This window comes from Pseudophryne corroboree, chromosome 3 (genome assembly GCF_028390025.1).
Source record: "Pseudophryne corroboree isolate aPseCor3 chromosome 3, aPseCor3.hap2, whole genome shotgun sequence".
In the NCBI taxonomy this organism is placed as follows: domain Eukaryota; kingdom Metazoa; phylum Chordata; class Amphibia; order Anura; family Myobatrachidae; genus Pseudophryne; species Pseudophryne corroboree.
In genome coordinates, this window is record NC_086446.1 from 35,487,216 (window position 1) to 35,506,770 (window position 19,555).

The 19,555-nt window shown below is 47.0% G+C and overlaps 1 protein-coding gene and 1 pseudogene across 1 annotated transcript in view; both read left to right on the forward strand.

Annotated features, from left to right (window-relative positions):
- The window catches only part of LOC135054630 (gastrula zinc finger protein XlCGF26.1-like), an 85,882-nt gene that overhangs the window by 45,745 nt on the left and 20,582 nt on the right, over positions 1–19,555 (forward strand). Inside the window, exons 3-4 of the mRNA XM_063957842.1 lie at positions 9,090–9,238; positions 14,163–14,303. The gene's annotated coding sequence lies outside the window, so the exon portion shown is untranslated. The remainder of the gene's footprint in view (positions 1–9,089; positions 9,239–14,162; positions 14,304–19,555) is intronic.
- LOC134893595 (5S ribosomal RNA) lies at positions 748–866 on the forward strand (annotated as a pseudogene).

Genomic DNA, 19,555 nt, shown 5'->3' on the forward strand with positions numbered 1-19,555 from the left:
ACAAACCGATATACTCCGTATAATCCATTGGATCGCTGGTGCGAGTCCACGAAAAGAAGAGTGATGATAATCAAAGGTATCCGTATAATGCCCTTCTAGCCTTTCAAAGTTGTGGGGGAGGGATACCCCAGGCGGCATTAATGGAGTGTTGTCCCGGTATGAATACACGGCACACTAATAAGTTGTGCCGTGTATTAATTACATCGAATTGCTCGGTAATCGCCGGTCCCTGTTGTTCCCTTACACCCCACACTGCAAGTCAGACACACTGCCGGGGAGGGACATTACACCTGGCCGTTCAGAAGTTACGGTGCATGTTGATCCCTCACACCCGGCAGTGTGAGCCAATCACACCGCCGGGGGAGGGACGCTAGTGACTGCATAGCAACCCTCGACATACGATTTGAATACTGTATATTGCGTATATTTCAATTTATCGTATTCCAATTCCATAGTACAAATATTGCTCTGTGGTTCACACCAATAGTCTCCCTTTTTATTTTGATTATCATCACTCTTCTTTTCGTGGACTCGCACCAGCGATCCAATGGATTATAGGGAGGATATCGGTTTGTAGGGCCCTTTCCGTTGCCTAACGCTGGCAGCAGATCCACCGTGCACCCACCTCCTATCTTTATTATCTATGTAATCCTTAATAGTTGTATTCTGTCTCCATTTTTGTTTCCACTTTTTTTTCACTTTCTGTGAACTCTCATCAGTGACCCCAGAGTAGGAGCGCAATCAGTGACCTAATGTCATACCACACTGCTAACGCCCAATACCGTCCGATCTTGGAAGCTAAACAGTGTTGGGCTTGGTTAGTACTTTGATGGGTGACCTCTTAGGAATACCAAGTACAGTAGACCCCCATACATATCAGGTACTCCGTGCCTAACACTGACAGCAGATTCACCCTACTACCTTTCTGGTTCTTACTTGCCGCTTTTATATACAAGTTTCCACTGGATATTTCTCTGATGTCCTAGTGGATGCTGGGAACTCCGTAAGGACCATGGGGAATAGCGGCTCCGCAGGAGACTGGGCACAACTAAAGAAAGCTTTAGGACTACCTGGTGTGCACTGGCTCCTCCCTCTATGACCCTCCTCCAGACCTCAGTTAGAATTTTGTGCCCGGCTGAGCTGGATGCACACTAGGGGCTCTCCTGAGCTCTTAGAAAAAGAAAGTTTATTTTAGGTTTTTTATTTTCAGTGAGATCTGCTGGCAACAGACTCACTGCTACGAGGGACTAAGGGGAGAGAAGCGAACCTACCTGCTTGCAGCTAGCTTGGGCTTCTAGACTACTGGACACCATTAGCTCCAGAGGGATCGAACACAGGCCCAGCCTCCCCAGCCTCGGTCGTCCGGTCCCGGAGCCGCGCCGTCGTCCCCCTTACAGAGCCAGAAGCAAGAAGAGGGTCCTGGAAATCGGCGGCAGAAGACTTCGGTCTTCATCAAGGTAGCGCACAGCACTGCAGCTGTGCGCCATTGCTTCCCATGCACACCTCACACTCCGGTCACTGATGGGTGCAGGGCGCTGGGGGTGGGCGCCCTGGGCTGCAATATTGAGTACCTTGGCTGGCAAATAACACATAATATAGTCATAGAGACTATATATGTGTAAAATACCCCTGCCAGATATACATAGAAAAAAGCGGGAGAAGTCAGCCGAAAAAGGGGCGGGGCTATCTCCCTCAGCACACTGGCGCCATTTTCCCTCACAGCTCCGCTGGAAGGATCGCTCCCAGGCTCTCCCCTGCAGTTACCAGACTACATAGGGTAAAAAAGAGAGGGGGGGCACTAAATTTAGGCGCAATATTGTGTATACAAGCAGCGATTGGGAAAAATCACTCAGTTATAGTGTTAATCCCTGTGTTATATAGCGCTGTTGGTGTGTGCTGGCATACTCTCTCTCTGTCTCCCCAAAGGGCTTTGTGGGGTCCTGTCCTCAGAGCATTCCCTGTGTGTGTGCGGTGTGTCGGTACGGCTGTGTCGACATGTTTGATGAGGAGGCTTATGTGGAGGGCGGAGCAGGTGCCGATAAATGTGATGTCACCCCCTGCGGGGTCGACACCTGAGTGGATGGTTATGTGGAAGGAATTACGCGACAGTGTCGACTCCTTACATAAAAGGTTTGACGACATATCAGATGTGGGACAGCCGGCTTCTCAGCCTGTGCCTGCCCAGACGTCTCTAAAGCCATCAGGGGCTCTAAAACGCCCGCTACCTCAGATGGCAGACACAGATGTCGACACGGATACTGACTCCAGTGTCGACGATGATGAGACTAGTGTACATTCCAATAGAGCCACCCGTTACATGATTACGGCAATGAAAAATGTGTTGCATATTTCTGATGTTACCCCAGGTACCACAAAAAGGGTATTATGTTTGGAGAGAAAAAACTACCAGTGGTTTTTCCCCCATCTGATGAATTAAATGAAGTGTGTGAAGAAGCGTGGGCTTCCCCCGATAAGAAGTTACTAATGACGTACCCTTTCCCGCCAGAGGACAGGTCACGTTGGGAGACATCCCCTAGGGTGGATAAAGCGCTCACACGTCTGTCAAAAAAGGTGGCACTACTGTCTCCGGACACGGCCGCCCTAAAGGAGCCTGCAGATAGAAAGCAGGAGTTTATCCTGAAGTCGGTATATACACACACAGGTATTATACTGAGACCAGCGATTGCATCGGCATGGATGTGCAGTGCTGCAGCTGCGTGGTCAGATTCCCTGTCGGAAAACATTGATACCCTAGACAGGGACAATATATTGCTAACCGTAGAGCATATTAAAGACGCTGTCTTGTACATGAGAGATGCACAGAGGGATATTTGCCGGCTGACATCTAAAATAAACGCAATGTCCATTTCTGCCAGGAGAGGATTGTGGACTCGGCAGTGGACAGGAGATGCAGATTCTAAAAGGCACATGGAAGTATTGCCTTACAAGGGTGAGGAGTTGTTTGGGGATGGTCTCTCGGACCTAGTTTCCACAGCGACAGCTGGGAAGTCAGCATTTTTACCCCATGTTTCCTCACAGCCAAAGAAAGCACCGTATTATCAGGTACAGTCCTTTCGGCCCCAGAAAGGCAAGCGGGTTAGAGGCGCGTCCTTTCTGCCCAGAGGCAGAGGTAGAGGGAAAAAGCTGCAACATACAGCCAGTTCCCAGGAACAAAAGTCCTCCCCCGCTTCCTCTAAGTCCACTGCATGACGCTGGGGCTCCACAGGCGGAGCCAGGTACGGTGGGGGCCCGTCTCAAGAACTTCAGCGACCAGTGGGTTCGCTCACGGGTGGATCCCTGGATTCTACAAGTAGTATCTCAGGGGTACAAGCTGGAATTCGAGACGTCTCCCCCTCGCCGTTTCCTCAAATCTGCCTTGCCGACAGCTCCCCCGGACAGGGAGGCAGTGCTGGAGGCGATTCACAAGCTGTATTCTCAGCAGGTGATAATCAAGGTAACCCTCCTTCAACAAGGACGGGGTTACTATTCCACAATGTTTGTGGTACCGAAACCGGACGGTTCGGTGAGACCCATTAAAAATTTAAAATCCTTGAACACTTATATAAGAAGGTTCAAGTTCAAGATGGAATCGCTCAGGGCGGTGATTGCAAGCCTGGACGAGGGGGATTCCATGGTATCACTGGACATCAAGGATGCTTACCTGCATGTCCCCATTTACCCTCCTCACCAGGAGTACCTCAGATTTGTGGTACAGGACTGTAATTACCAATTCCAGACGTTGCCGTTTGGTCTGTCCACAGCACCGAGGGTATTTACCAAGGTAATGGCCGAAATGATGATACTCCTTCGGAGAAAGGGAGTTTTAATTATCCCGTACTTGGACGATCTCCTTATAAAGGCGAGGTCCAGGGAACAGTTGTTGATCGGTGTAGCACTAGCTTGGGAAGTGCTACAACAGCACGGCTGGATCCTGACTATTCCAAAGTCGCAGCTGGTTCCTACAACGCGTCTACTGTTCCTGGGGATGGTTCCGGACACAGAACAGAAAAAAGTATTTCTCCCGGAGGAGAAGGCCAAGGAGTTGTCATCTCTAGTCAGAGACCTCCTAAAACCAAAACAGGTGTCGGTGCACCACTGCACGCGACTCCTGGGAAAGATGGTGGCTTCTTACGAAGCAATTCCATTCAGAAGGTTCCATGCAAGGATCTTTCAGTGGGATCTGTTGGACAAGTGGTCCGGATCGCATCTAGATTCATCGGCTGATAACCCTGTCTCCAAGGACCAGGGTGTCGCTGTTGTGGTGGCTGCAGAGTGCTCATCTTCTAGAGGGCCGCAGATTCGGCATACAGGACTGGGTCCTGGTGACCACGGATGCCAGCCTTCGAGTTTGGGGGGCAGTCACACAGGGAAGAAACTTCCAAGGACTATGGACAAGTCAGGAGACTTCCCTACACATAAATATTCTGGAACTAAGGGCCATTTACAATGCCCTAAGTCAGGCAAGACCCCTGCTTCAACACCAGCCGGTGCTGATCCAGTCAGACAACATCACGGCGGTCGCCCATGTAAACCGACAGGGCGGCACAAGAAGCAGGATGGCAATGGCAGAAGCCACAAGGATTCTCCGATGGGCGGAAAATCATGTGTTAGCACTGTCAGCAGTGTTCATTCCCGGAGTGGACAACTGGGAAGCAGACTTTCTCAGCAGACACGACCTCCACCCGGGAGAGTGGGGACTTCATCCAGAAGTCTTCCAAATGATTGTACACCGGTGGGAAAGGCCACAGGTGGACATGATGGCGTCCCGCCTCAACAAAAAGCTAAAAAGATATTGCGCCAGGTCAAGGGACCCTCAGGCGATAGCTGTGGACGCTCTGGTAACACCGTGGGTGTACCGGTCGGTGTATGTGTTCCCTCCTCTGCCTCTCATACCCAAGGTACTGAGACTAATAAGAAGGAGAGGAGTAAGAACTATACTCATTGTTCCGGATTGGCCAAGAAGAGCTTGGTACCCGGAACTTCAAGAAATGATCTCAGAGGACCCATGGCCTCTGCCGCTCAGACAGGACCTGCTGCAGCAGGGGCCCTGTCTGTTTCAAGACTTACCGCGGCTGCGTTTGACGGCATGGCGGTTGAACGCCGGATCCTGAAGGAAAAGGGCATTCCGGAGGAAGTTATCCCCACGCTTATTAAAGCTAGGAAAGAAGTGACCGCAAACCATTATCACCGCATATGGCGGAAATATGTTGCGTGGTGTGAGGCCAGGAAGGCCCCAACGGAGGAATTTCAGCTAGGTCGATTTCTGCACTTCCTACAGTCAGGGGTGACTATGGGCCTAAAATTGGGTTCCATTAAGGTCCAGATTTCGGCTCTATCGATTTTCTTCCAAAAAGAACTGGCTTCACTACCTGAAGTTCAGACATTTGTTAAGGGAGTGCTGCATATTCAGCCCCCTTTTGTGCCCCCAGTGGCACCTTGGGATCTCAACGTGGTGTTGGATTTCCTAAAGTCGCATTGGTTTGAACCACTTAAAACCGTGGAACTAAAATATCTCACGTGGAAAGTGGTCATGCTGTTGGCCTTGGCTTCGGCCAGGCGTGTGTCAGAATTGGCGGCTTTGTCTTGTAAAAGCCCTTATCTGATTTTCCATATGGATAGGGCGGAATTGAGGACTTGTCCCCAATTTCTCCCAAAGGTGGTTTCAGCGTTTCATTTGAACCAGCCTATTGTGGTGCCTGCGGGTACTCGTGACTTGGAGGACTCCAAGTTGCTGGACGTAGTCCGGGCCCTAAAAATCTATGTTTCCAGGACAGCTGGAGTCAGAAAAACTGACTCGCTATTTATCCTGCATGCGCCCAACAAGTTGGGTGCGCCTGCTTCAAAGCAGACTATTGCTCGCTGGATCTGTAGCACGATTCAACTTGCACATTCTGCGGCTGGACTGCCGCATCCTAAATCTGTAAAAGCCCATTCCACGAGGAAGGTGGGCTCTTCTTGGGCGGCTGCCCGAGGGGTCTCGGCTTTGCAACTTTGCCGAGCAGCTACTTGGTCGGGGTCAAACACATTTGCTAAATTCTACAAGTTTAATACCCTGGCTGAGGAGGACCTAGAGTTCGCTCATTCGGTGCTGCAGAGTCATCCGCACTCTCCCGCCCGTTTGGGAGCTTTGGTATAATCCCCATGGTCCTTACGGAGTTCCCAGCATCCACTAGGACGTCAGAGAAAATAAGATTTTACTCACCGGTAAATCTATTTCTCGTAGTCCGTAGTGGATGCTGGGCGCCCGTCCCAAGTGCGGATTGTCTGCAATACTTGTATATAGTTATTGTTTAACTAAAGGGTTATTGTTGAGCCATCTGTTGAGAGGCTCCGTTCTATTTCATACTGTTAACTGGGTATAGTATCACGAGTTATACGGTGTGATTGGTGTGGCTGGTATGAGTCTTACCCGGGATTCAAAATCCTTCCTTATTGTGTCAGCTCTTCCGGGCACAGTATCCTAACTGAGGTCTGGAGGAGGGTCATAGTGGGAGGAGCCAGTGCACACCAGGTAGTCCTAAAGCTTTCTTTAGTTGTGCCCAGTCTCCTGCGGAGCCGCTATCCCCCATGGTCCTTACGGAGTTCCCAGCATCCACTACGGACTACGAGAAATAGATTTACCGGTGAGTAAAATCTTATTATTCCATTGTTCTAACACTCAGTAACAGGCATTCATTTGCAGCAATACTATTTGCTATTTTCAGGATCCAGTTTTACTCTGACTCACACCAGTAAGCTGTCTTTATACAATAATTCAAGAAAATACTGGTTGATTTGTCCTGTGTAATGGATATGTACTAATCAATTCATTAACCAATGGTTGGTTCACACCAATTTATCCAAGCTTTTTTTGTGACAGAACATTTACCTTTTGATCCTATTGTCACACATATTTGTTCGTCTTGAGGAAGTCCCGGGATACGGGACGAAACGCGTTGACGTCACTCCTTTGCCCAGCCCACTGACGCACTGATCGTTGCCAGCCACTCTCACCTGCAGCGGTGAAATTGAATTTGAAAATCAGCCCCAGAGAACGTATACCGGAACGCCAGGTCAGCGTAACACTGCAGCGTCCGTACCCGCCCGCCAGGACTGAATCACCTGCACTGTGCTAGTGCCGGCGGCGGACGCATGGTAGCTGTTCCGATACCTCCTGTGCTGCGAGACTGCATCTTCCCGCAGGTCGGGTAAATATTATCAGCGGCATTTCCTCTGCACTGGGACGCCAGTAGCATAGAGGACTGGAGCTACATTCATTTGTTCTCAAACAGGCTGTATTAACTGTTGCTACTTAGCTTTTGATACAAAGAGACCAAGACTAGGTCTATGTGGCAACATTGAAGTGACATTGTTTCTAATTTTCCTAACCCAGTGAATTATTCAGAACGTCTATCAGTGCGCTTGAGCTGTTTTCTTTTACTAATGGTTTTTATTATATCTTGTGTGTGTCATTAAATTTGTTTCATTTTTATCAGCAAGTTCCGTATGAGTTGCAAATTGATTTAAGCAGACACCTGTGTATTTATCAATTTTTATTCATTATCAATTAAGCATACATTAAGCGCAGCACATTTGTATATATTTATTTCTGTCGTTTGGGGGAGCCAGCAGTCCCTCAGTGCTTGCAGCTGTTGTATAGCCCATTTTAATTTAACCTACTAAATTGCGCCAGGAGTGGGGGTGTTTAAACACTCTCAAAAAATTTTTTTATCCACATATATTTGCATGCTGATACATTGTCCAACTGTATTAGTGATCTTTAGTGTTGTGTTTGTTATAGGAAAGCTATCCTTCTTAATCATAACTAATAAAATGCTATTTTAACTTTTGATTCTGATTCAACATAAGAGTGCGCCTTCTTTTACTTCCTTTTTGACTTAACTTGTTATACTGACTCTGGGTGCACCACCAATCGGACCATAACCGGGATACCTTCCCCTAATTGTCCATCTTGGTTTTTTTCTACACATAGAATTACATAACCGACCTATGCAGGCTCTCTAAGACATTTTTACCAGCTGCTGGGAGTCAGAAATCAAGACACACACGCAGTATCTATGTCAAAGCTGATTCTGAGCTGCGCTTGTTTACTTTCTAGGGGTTTTTATAGCAAAGTTTCACATAATGAATACGTCACAAAGGGGTTTGGTAATAACTACAAATTTCTACAGAACAATACAGAACATTATAGCAACATTACAAATGTCTGCATTTCAGCAAGTTCTCACGAGTCTCTTAGTCCAGGGAGTTGTATTCTGTAGTTGCTATCAGTGTTCCCTCAAGGTTGGACAGCTGAAACATTTCACTTCTAATTACTGGGACATGTTGTCGTAGAGACACGTCTTTTTATTTTATTTTTTTAAACATATCTGCTATAAACTGCTTAAGGTTAAAAACACACATATATTTCTTATATTTGATTTGCAAACATCTAATTTAAACCTTACAGGGGTGTGATATCTGTGTGACCTGTGTATAGTGATCAGTGTGACCTGTGTATAGTGATCAGTGTTTATCAGGTGTGTGATATCAGTGTCACCTGTGTATAGTAATCAGTGTGTATCAGGTGTGTGATATCAGTGTGACCTGTGTATAGTAATCAGTGTGTATCAGGTGTGTGATATCAGTGTCACCTGTGTATAGTAATCAGTGTGTATCAGGTGTGTGATATCAGTGTCACCTGTGTATAGTGATCAGTGTGTATCAGGTGTGTGATATCAGTGTCACCTGTGTATAGTGATCAGTGTGTATCAGGTGTGTGATATCAGTGTGACCTGTATATAGTGATCATTGTGTATCAGGTGTGTGATATTTTTGTGTCCTGTGTATAGTGATGATTAGTATGTATCAACCAAATTATACCAATTGTACCAAATACGTGACATGACAGGGCCACTGATATAACTATAAGCATTACATCGCTGAGTGACGTCAGTGACCAGCCTTACGAAGTTGGTCCAATAGAACATCTGAGAAACACTGACTAGTGCTATAAGGCTCAGGGGTGGGGTGGGGGGGGGGGGGGGGGAGAGGAGGATGATATATGTGTACTCTATGGTGTTTATTATAATTATTATATTTGTACATAGACAACCAAGCAGTGAGGAACTGAAGCATCTGTACTAGAAGTTTCCTGAGACCTATCTCTGATTTCCTGAGGATGGAGAAGGACCGGAGTCCTATCACTGAGAGGATACTAAATCTCACCCTGGAGATCATCTACCTACTAACTGGGGAGGTGAGGGGATCTGGGAGCATCACAGTGACATCACTTATATCTATATTAATAATACATGGACATGACTAGGGAGGTGAGGGGATCTGGGAGCATCACAAACTAGAGTAATAATACAGGGACATGACTGGGAAAGTGAGGGGATCTGGGAGTGTCACAGTGACACCACTTATATCTATAGTAATAATACAGGGATATGACTGGGGAGGTGAGGGGATCTGGGAGTGTCACAGTGACACCACTTATATCTATAGTAATAATACAGGGACATGACTGGGAAAGTGAGGGGATCTGGCAGTGTCATTATGACACCACTTATATCTATAGTAATAAGACAGGGACATAATTGGGGAGGTGAGGTGATCTGGGAGTGTCACAGTGACATCACTTATATCTATAGTAATAATACAGGGACATGACTGGGGAGGTGAGGGGATCTGGGAGTGTCACAGTGACATCACTTATATCTATAGTAATAATATAGGGACATGACTGGGGAGGTGAGGTGAGGGGATCTGGGAGTGTCACAGTGACGTCACTTATATCTATTGTAATAATACAGGGACATGACTGTGGAGGGGATCTCAGAGCGTCACAGTGACATCACTTATACCTATAGTAATAATACAGGGACATGACTGGGGAGGTGAGGGAATCTGAAAGTGTCACAGTGACATATCTATAGTAATAATACAGGGACATGACTGGGGAGGTGAGGGGATCTGGGAGGCTACTTTCCTTGCGATTCGGGTCTCTAGGAAGCACCCATTCAGACATATTTCAGAAACATTCCATAGAAGTTTGTATATCAGCTGTGTACATTCGGATGTAGCTAGTAATAGTAGGTTTGACCACCAGCCCTGTGGCAACAGCACGCACCCGCTACCTATTCTGTACAGCAAGCCGCACCGGGAGTGTTGGGGGTCAATCAGATCTGATCGCTGGGCTGCGTTTTTTGCTGTCCTGCATTCAAATAGTCACCGCCTACATGGGGAGTGTATTTTTGCCGTGCAAGTGTGCGATCGCATGTGTAGCTGAGCCCAGGACTTACTGAATCCTGCTGATCGGGGCCGGAGCTTACGTCACACACCCTCCCTGAAAACGCTTGAGCCCGCCTGTGTTGTTCCGGACACTCCCTGAAAATAGTCAGTTGCCACCCACAAATGGCCTCTTCCTGTCAATCACCTTGCGTACGCCTGTGCGAATGGATCCTTCGCACCATCCCATCGCTGACCGCTGATGCCCGTTGTAGCTGTCCGACGCGCCTTCACATTGCGTTGCATGCGCAGTTCTGATCTGATCGCCTGCTGTGCGAAAACACACGGCAGCGATTAGATCTGAATGACCCCCAATGTTTCCTTTCCGTAGCGGAGTGCGACGACCGCACGCACATGTTACCCATGCTGTACAGGGAGCTGCGCTGGGAGTGTTACTACACCGTATCGGTGTGCAGCGGACAGCGTGCCCCGCTCCGGCTACAAGCAGCCACACCCTTAGCAAGCAGCATGCGGCCACAGCTCGCACCCGCTTGTAAGTCAGCCAGGAGGGAGAACGGAAGGAGCGGTGTGTGCGGTATTAACGCTGCACCCGCTGTAAACCTGTCTGTCCAGCTGAAATCAACACTATAGCTGTGCTTTATGTATCGGCCCCAGCTCTTTGCCAGTGGAGGGTATCAGTCACCACTTTAACAGCACTGATTTCGGAGGCACAAACCTATGTCTGCCCTTTTACCCAACTCCAGGGTTCCTGCTAAAGGTTCCCTGGATTAATACTTACCAATGTCGACTTCAGCCAGCTGTTTGGCTGCAGGGACTCAAGACCACAGCTACATGCAGTTTTGTCGAGGTTCCCTGGGACACAGGTCCTGGCAGCCGGGGACCTGGACAACAAGCTCAAGAGGTGCCAACTGGCTACCCGAAAATATCAAAGACCTAATTAAAATAAAAAATCTCTGGAGCCCTCCAGAGTAGTGACCGGCTCTGAGGGCACTTTTTTCTAAACTGAGCTACAGGGAGGGGCATAGAGAGGAGGAGCCATACACACTTATATACATTCTTAAAGTGCACTGGCTCCAAGGACCAGATCTATACCCCAACGTAATCTGAATCCCGGTGTCCCCTATGGATGATTGAGAAATTAGGTTTGACCACCAGCCTCTGTGGGATCCTTTTTAGTAGCAGTAGTTTTACAGGCTTACAACCTGCAGCTCCGTCTCCCTTATAAATTAGTAGTGTGTGTGTGTGTGTGTGTGTGTGTGTGTGTGTGTGTGTGTGTATATAATATATATTTGTTTATTTTTTGAACAATTAATAAATAAGTTATGGTAGAACCCACCTTTGTTTACTCTTTTTCTTCTAAGTCCATAGGATCCACATGGGGTTGTAGGAGGTAGAGGACTGCTCACCAAACAATTACAGCTTTATGCTCCCAGGATGCACTGGTTCTTCTCCCAGCCAGAGGTCTAGTCAGTATTGTGAACAAACCCTAAGGCAGAAGCAGGTAGAGGAGAAGGAAGAATGGTACACTTAAGAAACACACTCACAGCAGAGGAGAACATAGCAACCCCAAAAAAATACCCACAGAAGCTAGGTGTGTCAGGGTTGGTGCTCTGTGGACTTTATGGACTTTGAAGAAAACGAGTTACCAAAGGTAGGTTCTACCATATCTCTTATTTTCTTCTTCAGGGTCCATATGGACCCACAGGGATACCATGGGGATGTCCCAAAGCCGTTTCCCCTAAGGGTGGGGACGTGGCTGAGCATGAAAAACTCATCGCCCAAAGGCAGCATCCTGAGAGGCGACTGTATCAAAAGAGTAGAACTTGAGAAAGGTGTAGACGGAGGACCACGTGGACACTCTGCACAACTGTTCGGTAGATGCTCCATGACTAGCCACCCACAAAGTCCCCACAGACCGGGAGAACAGCTTCCATGTACTTTATGTTAAAGTCTGCTTGTTAGCAGGCCAACCTTTCCTGGGAAAACTGTACAAAACAAAAAGAGCTTCAGATTTACGGATAGACTTGGATTGCTCCACATAAATCTGAACTGTTCGCACCACATCCAACAATACATCACATGTGGAAGAGTTTGAAGATTGAATTGCTGGAGCCACAATCTCTTCATTGATATGAAATTTGGAGACCACCTTAGTAAGATATCCAGACCTAGTCCTGCCATAAAGTCCCTAGGTTCCAATGCCAGGACAATGGAACAGAGCATTTCCATGCAAAACTTGGGCACTCCTATAAATTTGTTGAGTGCCTTGAGGTTTAGTATGGGTTGAAAAGAGCCCTTTTGTTTGCGGACCGGGAACAGTGTGTAGTAAAAGCCTGTCCGTTGTTGAAGTGGGGGCACTGGCATTATAACTCCTGTTTGTAAAAGGACATGAATGGCCTGTTGCAGAGCCAAAGCCTTGATGGGATTTGCTGGAAGACCCGTACAGAAGAACTGTTGAGGAGCATATCTCTGAAAAGAGAAAGCGTATCCATGGGAGACCACTTCTTGTACCCATTAATCTGTGGTATTTTGATGCCAGGTATCTGCAAACTGAAGAAGTTGGCCTCCCTCCCTGGGATCCCCCAGGGAAAGGCCCGTCATGTCAGTTAGAAGACTTATCCTCTATCTGGGCTCCCTCTGCAACTGGTCGTCTGGCAGTCCATGGCTGCTTGGAGCAAGGCTTGGCCTTAAAAGAGCTGGTCTGTTTATGAAAGGACTGACCCCTAGCCTTCCCCTGATTCAAAAAGGTTGATGTCCTGGTCCTTGGGGCAGCAGCTGAAGGTAGCCTATGAAGCTGACACAGTGGAGACTATCTTGTCCAACTCAGCGCCAAAAAAAATCTCCTGTGAAAGTAATAGATTCAAGTGCCTTTTTAGACTCGGAGTCCCCAACGAGCTGCCACTGATCATGCAGACACTTTAGAAGCCAGAACACCTTTATCCAGGGCTGCTTCATCCAGGTAAGAGGATGCTTCCTTAAAATGTGAGATGTGCGCCACCTGTTCTCTGGAAGCATCTGAAGGGAGGGTATCCTCAAGCACTTGCCCAGGCCTCGATAGCTAAGGCTACCCAAGTCGAAGCCATCGCTGGGCGTGTAATGGCACCCGCATGCGAAAAAATGGACTTTAAAGAAGTCTCCACTCTTCTGCCATCAGAATCCTTGAGTGAGAATTCTGTGGGAATAGGTATCGTAGAACTCCTTACCAAATGAGCGACGTGCATCTACTGATGGGGGAACTTCCTACTTAGTACATTGCTTATTCAAAAAAGAATAAAAAGATTTAAGCCTCTTTGGTATCTGGAACCGCTAAGTAGGCATAATCCAGGCTTTCTGCATCTGTTCGGTAAGATGATCCGACGGAGGAAATTCCTGGCCCAGTTACCTGCGCTGCGGCACTGACGGGGAGTTACTGGAGCATCCACGCCGACATCCAAATGGACTGCCCAGTGCTGTTTGCTTTAAACATGCTATTAAAATATAACCCAACTGGCCGTTTACCAGGAGTGACCGGAAAAAGGCAGGTGGGACCAAGCGTTTGAAGGGAGGGTGTCTGACGTCCGCTCCGGCCTCGATCAGCAGGAAACAATCGCAGAGGCTGCACAAACTGATGTTTGTGCAGCTCAGCTACAAAAGTGAGCGCACACCTGCACAGACCTTATACGCTCCCCCTGTAGGCGGCGACTATCTGATCGCAATGCTGCAAAAAATGCACCCTAGCAATCAGGTCTGAATTATCCCCTGGGTTATGCGGAATACTGACTAGGCCTCTGGCTGGAGGTGGGGTATAGGGGAGAGGGGCTAGTGTATTCTGGGAGCAGAAAGCCTTAAGTTTTGGTGCCTGGTCCTCTGCTTCCTACAACCCCATGGTATCCCTGTGGATCCTGCAGAAATACTTTTAATTCATATTTCTATGTTGTCTAAACACACAGGATTATGCAGTAGTGAGGAAGACACTTTCCAGCTGTGCCTCCATCACGGTGCCTCCACCTCACTCACTGATACATGAGAGGCACAATGACCAGAAGATCCTGGAACTCACCAACAAGATCATTCAGCTGCTGACTGGAGAGGTGACTGCTGGGAATGGGACATTATATAGTAACACCAGGGATGTGTCTGGGTGGTGACTGGAGAGGTGACTGCTGGGAATGGGACATTATACAGTAACACCAGGGGATGTGTCTGTATGGTGACTGGAGAGGTGACTGCTGGGTATGGGACATTATACAGTAACACCAGGGGACGTGTCTGTGTGATGACTGGAGAGGTGACTGCTGGGAATGGGACATTATACAGTAACACCAGGGAATGTGTCTGGGTGATGACTGGAGAGGTGACTGCTGGGAATGGGACATTATACAGTAACACCAGGGAATGTGTCTGGGTGATGACTGGAGAGGTGACTGCTGGGAATGGGACATTATACAGTGTCAAAGTCAGAAAAATGTCTCAATGCACGTTGCCATATTTGCACCGCACACTGGTCCGCGCTGCGCGTGCGTACGCTCTCCCGTGGAGGCGCATACCCGCAATAGCGTGCACTCGCAGGCGCGGTATGCGCATTTACGGTAGAGTTTATGTGGTCGTAGCGTGCGACTCATTCGTTACATATTTTCACAATTAATGTAGTTTATAGATCATGGTCCCTTTGATAGATTCTGAAAGTTTGGTTAAAATACAATGTCCCAGAGCTGAGGAATCCCTCTTTATATCGTACGAAGGGTCTAACAGGAATCATACAGCAGTGTTTGGTACCCATCGGAAGAGTATTTAATTAGCAATATTCCGGTGTTGGTTTGGAGCGTATTAATCGCTCGTGCGAATAGTTATGGACATAAGAAGTTTATGTCCATTTCTATTATTTACCCATACTCAGGTATGCGGCGGGAAACCCAGTTTCCCACCCACCTGAGCTGTTGGAAATCGTCACAGCCCACCTGTATGAATCACCCTATGACCTTTTGTTATGATGCAGGGCCGAATTCCTTCGGCCAATGGACAATGGGATTGTAGGACCAGGAGATTGCATTGTGTGTGGGGCATAAATAGGCAGGCCGACCACATCCAGCTCTCACTCTCTCATCAACGGTTATCTGCTGATAGCCGGGAGCTGGATATCGAGGCGCAGGCGACCATACCCTTTGTGCGTAAGTTTCTCTCCGTAATCATTGTCTTTCTGTGAGCCAATTTCTCTCTCTCTCTCTATCTCTCTCTCTCCTCTTTTCTCTTATATCTCTCATAGTATTATAGTATTGTACTGTATTGCATTTAGGTCAGTGTAGTATTGTCTTTTTGTATTTATTGTTTAGTTCTGTGGTTAGGAAGTCCTTGTTATATTGTAGTGTATCATTTGTACTGTTATCCCCTTTTACAAGTATATTAGATAAAATACAGTTATTAGGCTTTGGAACCTAAACCAGTACCTGTGTATTTTCTATAGTGTTAAGTGTTCACTTGAGCGTCGGTGACGCTCAAGCAGCTTTGTAGTTAGTCAGGTTACACAAGGTTGCACTTACACCCTGTACTCACATTAAGGTATTCAGTGTATTTCATTGGTATAAGGTTTTAACATAAAGGTATAGTGTTGTGAGCGTCTGCATCGCTGGTGACCTCCTCGTGGTCTCGAGCGTAAGCTACGCCATAGCGAATCATTACCCTAGACAGCGAATCATTACCCTAGACATAACCAATTAACGTGTCCTGTGATCACTGGGCCGTGAGCGAACGTGACGCTTGAGCGTCTCGCCTACGGCTGAGCGATCGTTACGCAACTAGCGTACCATTACGGTACTTCTTAAGCAAACAGCGTACAGTGTTCTTAGCTTCATAAAGGGTTGTTATACGACAAAGGAATTTAGCATTGTCAATTGGGGACTCGTCCTATCCTTCTCATATCTGCACTAGGTAGATCAGCAGACATTATCCCTCCAGCAAAAGGGTGGGAGGTTGTCTCGCAGTTGCTGGCGGGATAAGCGTCTGCTTCGCTTAGATAAAGAGTGCTGAAGGAACCCGGGAACCGGAAGTAAGAACAAAACGCTTGTGTCTTTTTAAAACTGTTTATTTTTCTTTTGTCTTGCGTACGCACGCATATATCTGCATTTCTGTTTCATTTTCGTATATCACTATTCCTGTTTGCCAATTTTATAGTTGATAGAAAGTGCTAAAAAGAGATTTGCTGTTATTTCATAGTAGAGGTAATAGTTAAAGTATAGAACAAACACACGGTTTGTCTGAGATACAAGGCAGTCAGTGTGGATTGCGGTAGATGATCAGGGATCATTTACATTGATAAAAATAGAAATTGTGTTACGGTGGATCTTTATATTGCGTACACGTGTCGCTAACAAAGACTAGCGTACGCAATCCAAAAGGCAGACGCACGCAGCGTTCATTACGCAACGTAGCGTCCGGTTACGCCCACGTAGCTCAAGTTGTGATAAAGTGAAGTAACGCAAAGGCGATAATTAACGCACAGCGGTAGATAACGCGACGCGGTAAATAACGCAAATCTATTTTTGGAAAAATCTGAAATTTAGTTTAACAGATCCTGCTCCTAATTGGTAACACTTTTGGCCTAAAGACAATTTCTGCGCAGAAATAGATATAGAAACAAAAGTGTACATGTGTTGAGTGAGTGTGTTTTGTATACAAAAGTTTATATAACTTTAAGGTGGAACCAAAAGGAAAGCCGGGTACTCGTCAAGGGACACACGTGTAAGTGACATATACGGTGGCTAGGGAGGCATCCCTGGTTAAATAATATTTGAGCATTAGAGTATAGCGGACCATAAGGTAACAGACCAGGAGGTCATAAGGTAACAGGTAAAATAGACAAAGAGGTCCGCTATAAAAGTCCAGTGGCACAACGCCTGGGGTGTTGGTGCAGAACCCATATAGGCCATAAGCTCTTGCTGAAGGAATCGCGGCCGGAAACATCGATTCCATTGGTCTTTCAGTACATGACAAGTAGTGCTCGTGTACTGAACGATTGGACCGCACGTAATTGTGTGCAGTAGTTAGTAATCTGACCTAATACCATTAGAGTAAAGTGGTCACAAACGCTATTTGTACATTCTGACGTGATTTGTGTAATTTTTTATTTTTGGAAGGGAAGTTCGCTGGTCACTCAGGAACTATCCAACAACCGATACTTGCTGGGGAACGCGCCCCAGTAAATAAAGGTTCACAGGGGCCCTAGGTTGGGTACCGCAGCTCTGGTTACAGTGACTGCAGTACTGGCCAACGTGGGCGAGAAGTAAGTGGGGTACTTGATAAACCACCACCGCCGGCCTGCCCAAGGACATCTTGGTTTGTTTGTAAGGGTTCGCTGAAAACCTTGAGATAAAGATCCAAGGAGGAATAAGCAACGCCTGCAGATTATGGGGGCCATTTGTTCAGGTAGGGGGCGATCAACCTCGGTTCGGGTTGATTCAGAGAACCGACCAGTTGGGTCGGCACGATATGTAATGTGTGAAAAATACGGTAGTCACACAGAGGTTTTATGTGATGAATGGGAGAGAATGACTGTACAAGACAGGGACAAATTCCCAAGAATAGGTAGCTTCAGTCCAGAAGTGTTACAAAATTTAAGGAGGAGGATATGTCTCGTAAAATCATCAAAGAGACGAATTCAGCATCATGATTGTTTACAGTTATGGCACCAGGAAGGTGAGATACAGAGAGGTTTGGCTCTGGCGGCAGGATCTGGGGCAGTCAGGAAGTTGATTGCCACAGCTCCTCCTCCACCATACATTGCAGGAGAGAAGTTGATTGCGGAGAGAAACGCACTGGGTTGTAAAACACAAACTCTTAGTAACACTGTAAATGTTAATGATGTTAACCAAATAACTCATGCAAGTATTAACCCGTGCAAGATGTACCCTGTTTTGAACCTTCCTCAGGAGTGTGATCAAGAAGACGATTCAGCAACAATTTCAGCTCTCTCTCTTGCAGCCACCATAGCAGAGACCACAGTAGGCACAGCGACACCCACGAGATTAGTGAAAGCCCCTAGCGGAGGGATAGGTGAGGTCGTGTCAACGGGTAAGTACGGCACCATGCACTACACTGAAACAATTGTACCACAACAAGCAGTAGAATCTACACAGGAAGAGGCTGTTAGAATTGCTCCTGTAAGGGTAATAGCAGTTCCCAATGGAAAAACAGATGTGTCTGGAGCCACTCCCATAAGGAACATTGCCATGTACACTCCATTTTCCAGAATGGAATTAAGAACAATAGTGTCCGAATTTCCTGACCCCAGGAAGGATTTAGTTGCTAGCCAAAAATACATCAGGGATTTAGGTAACACTGTAGAACCCAACAACAAGGATTGGCAGATACTGCTAAGAGCTTGTTTACCTTCCAATGTTGATGCAACTCAGTTTTTAGCTGATTGTGCATTGGATAAAGATGTACCGCTTACAGACGTGTACAACAAGGATAATGTAAAAAGGATAAATTTACAGCTAAAGGAGTATTTCCCAGCCGTTGTTAAATGGAATAAAATATTTTCCATTAAGCAAAAGGAGTCCGAAACGGCAATAGAATATTTTCACCGGGCACTATTAGAAATGGCAAAGTACACTGGTATAGAAGACATAAAGACCAACCCAAACCATCGAGAAGTAGCAGTATCTGTACTGATGGATGGTTTAAAGGAAACGTTAAAGACTAGGGTTCAGACCACGCAACCATGCTGGCGAGGTCTGTCAGTGTCCGGCTTGAGAGAGGCTGCTATTGATCACGACAGAAACATCACTAGGCACAGAGAGTCGCAAAGTGATAAGTTGATGTCCGTAAGTATACAGGCGCTGACCACAAGGCAGCCTGCGTATGTACCACCGAATCCTGTGGGTAAGGCAAGTGTAATAACATGTTTTTCTTGTAACAGACCGGGACACTTTGCACGAGAATGTAGAACAAAGAATGTACAAAGATCTTTTCAACCCCCTAGACAACAACACAACACACGACATTAGGAGCAGGGTCCACAGAGGCGGAGTTTTGAGCCACATACAGGGGAAACAAAAAGATATCCCCCGAACAGAGATTGGCATGCCTCTGGTAGTTCCCAGCTAACTCCCCCACAAGTAGTTGCTGCCAATGGGATTCAGGGAGGTCAGCATACCCAATAGGGGTGTGGCCATACCTGTAATCTGCAGCCAGTTAAGTTGATTGCCAGTCTTGGAAGCGAACCAGAGATTGCAATCAATGTGGCTGGTAAAACTTTAAACTTTCTTGTAGACACAGGGGCGGCCAAGTCAGTGATAAATTCGACAGTGGGCATGAGAACCACTGGTAGGACAATTCCAGCCATGGG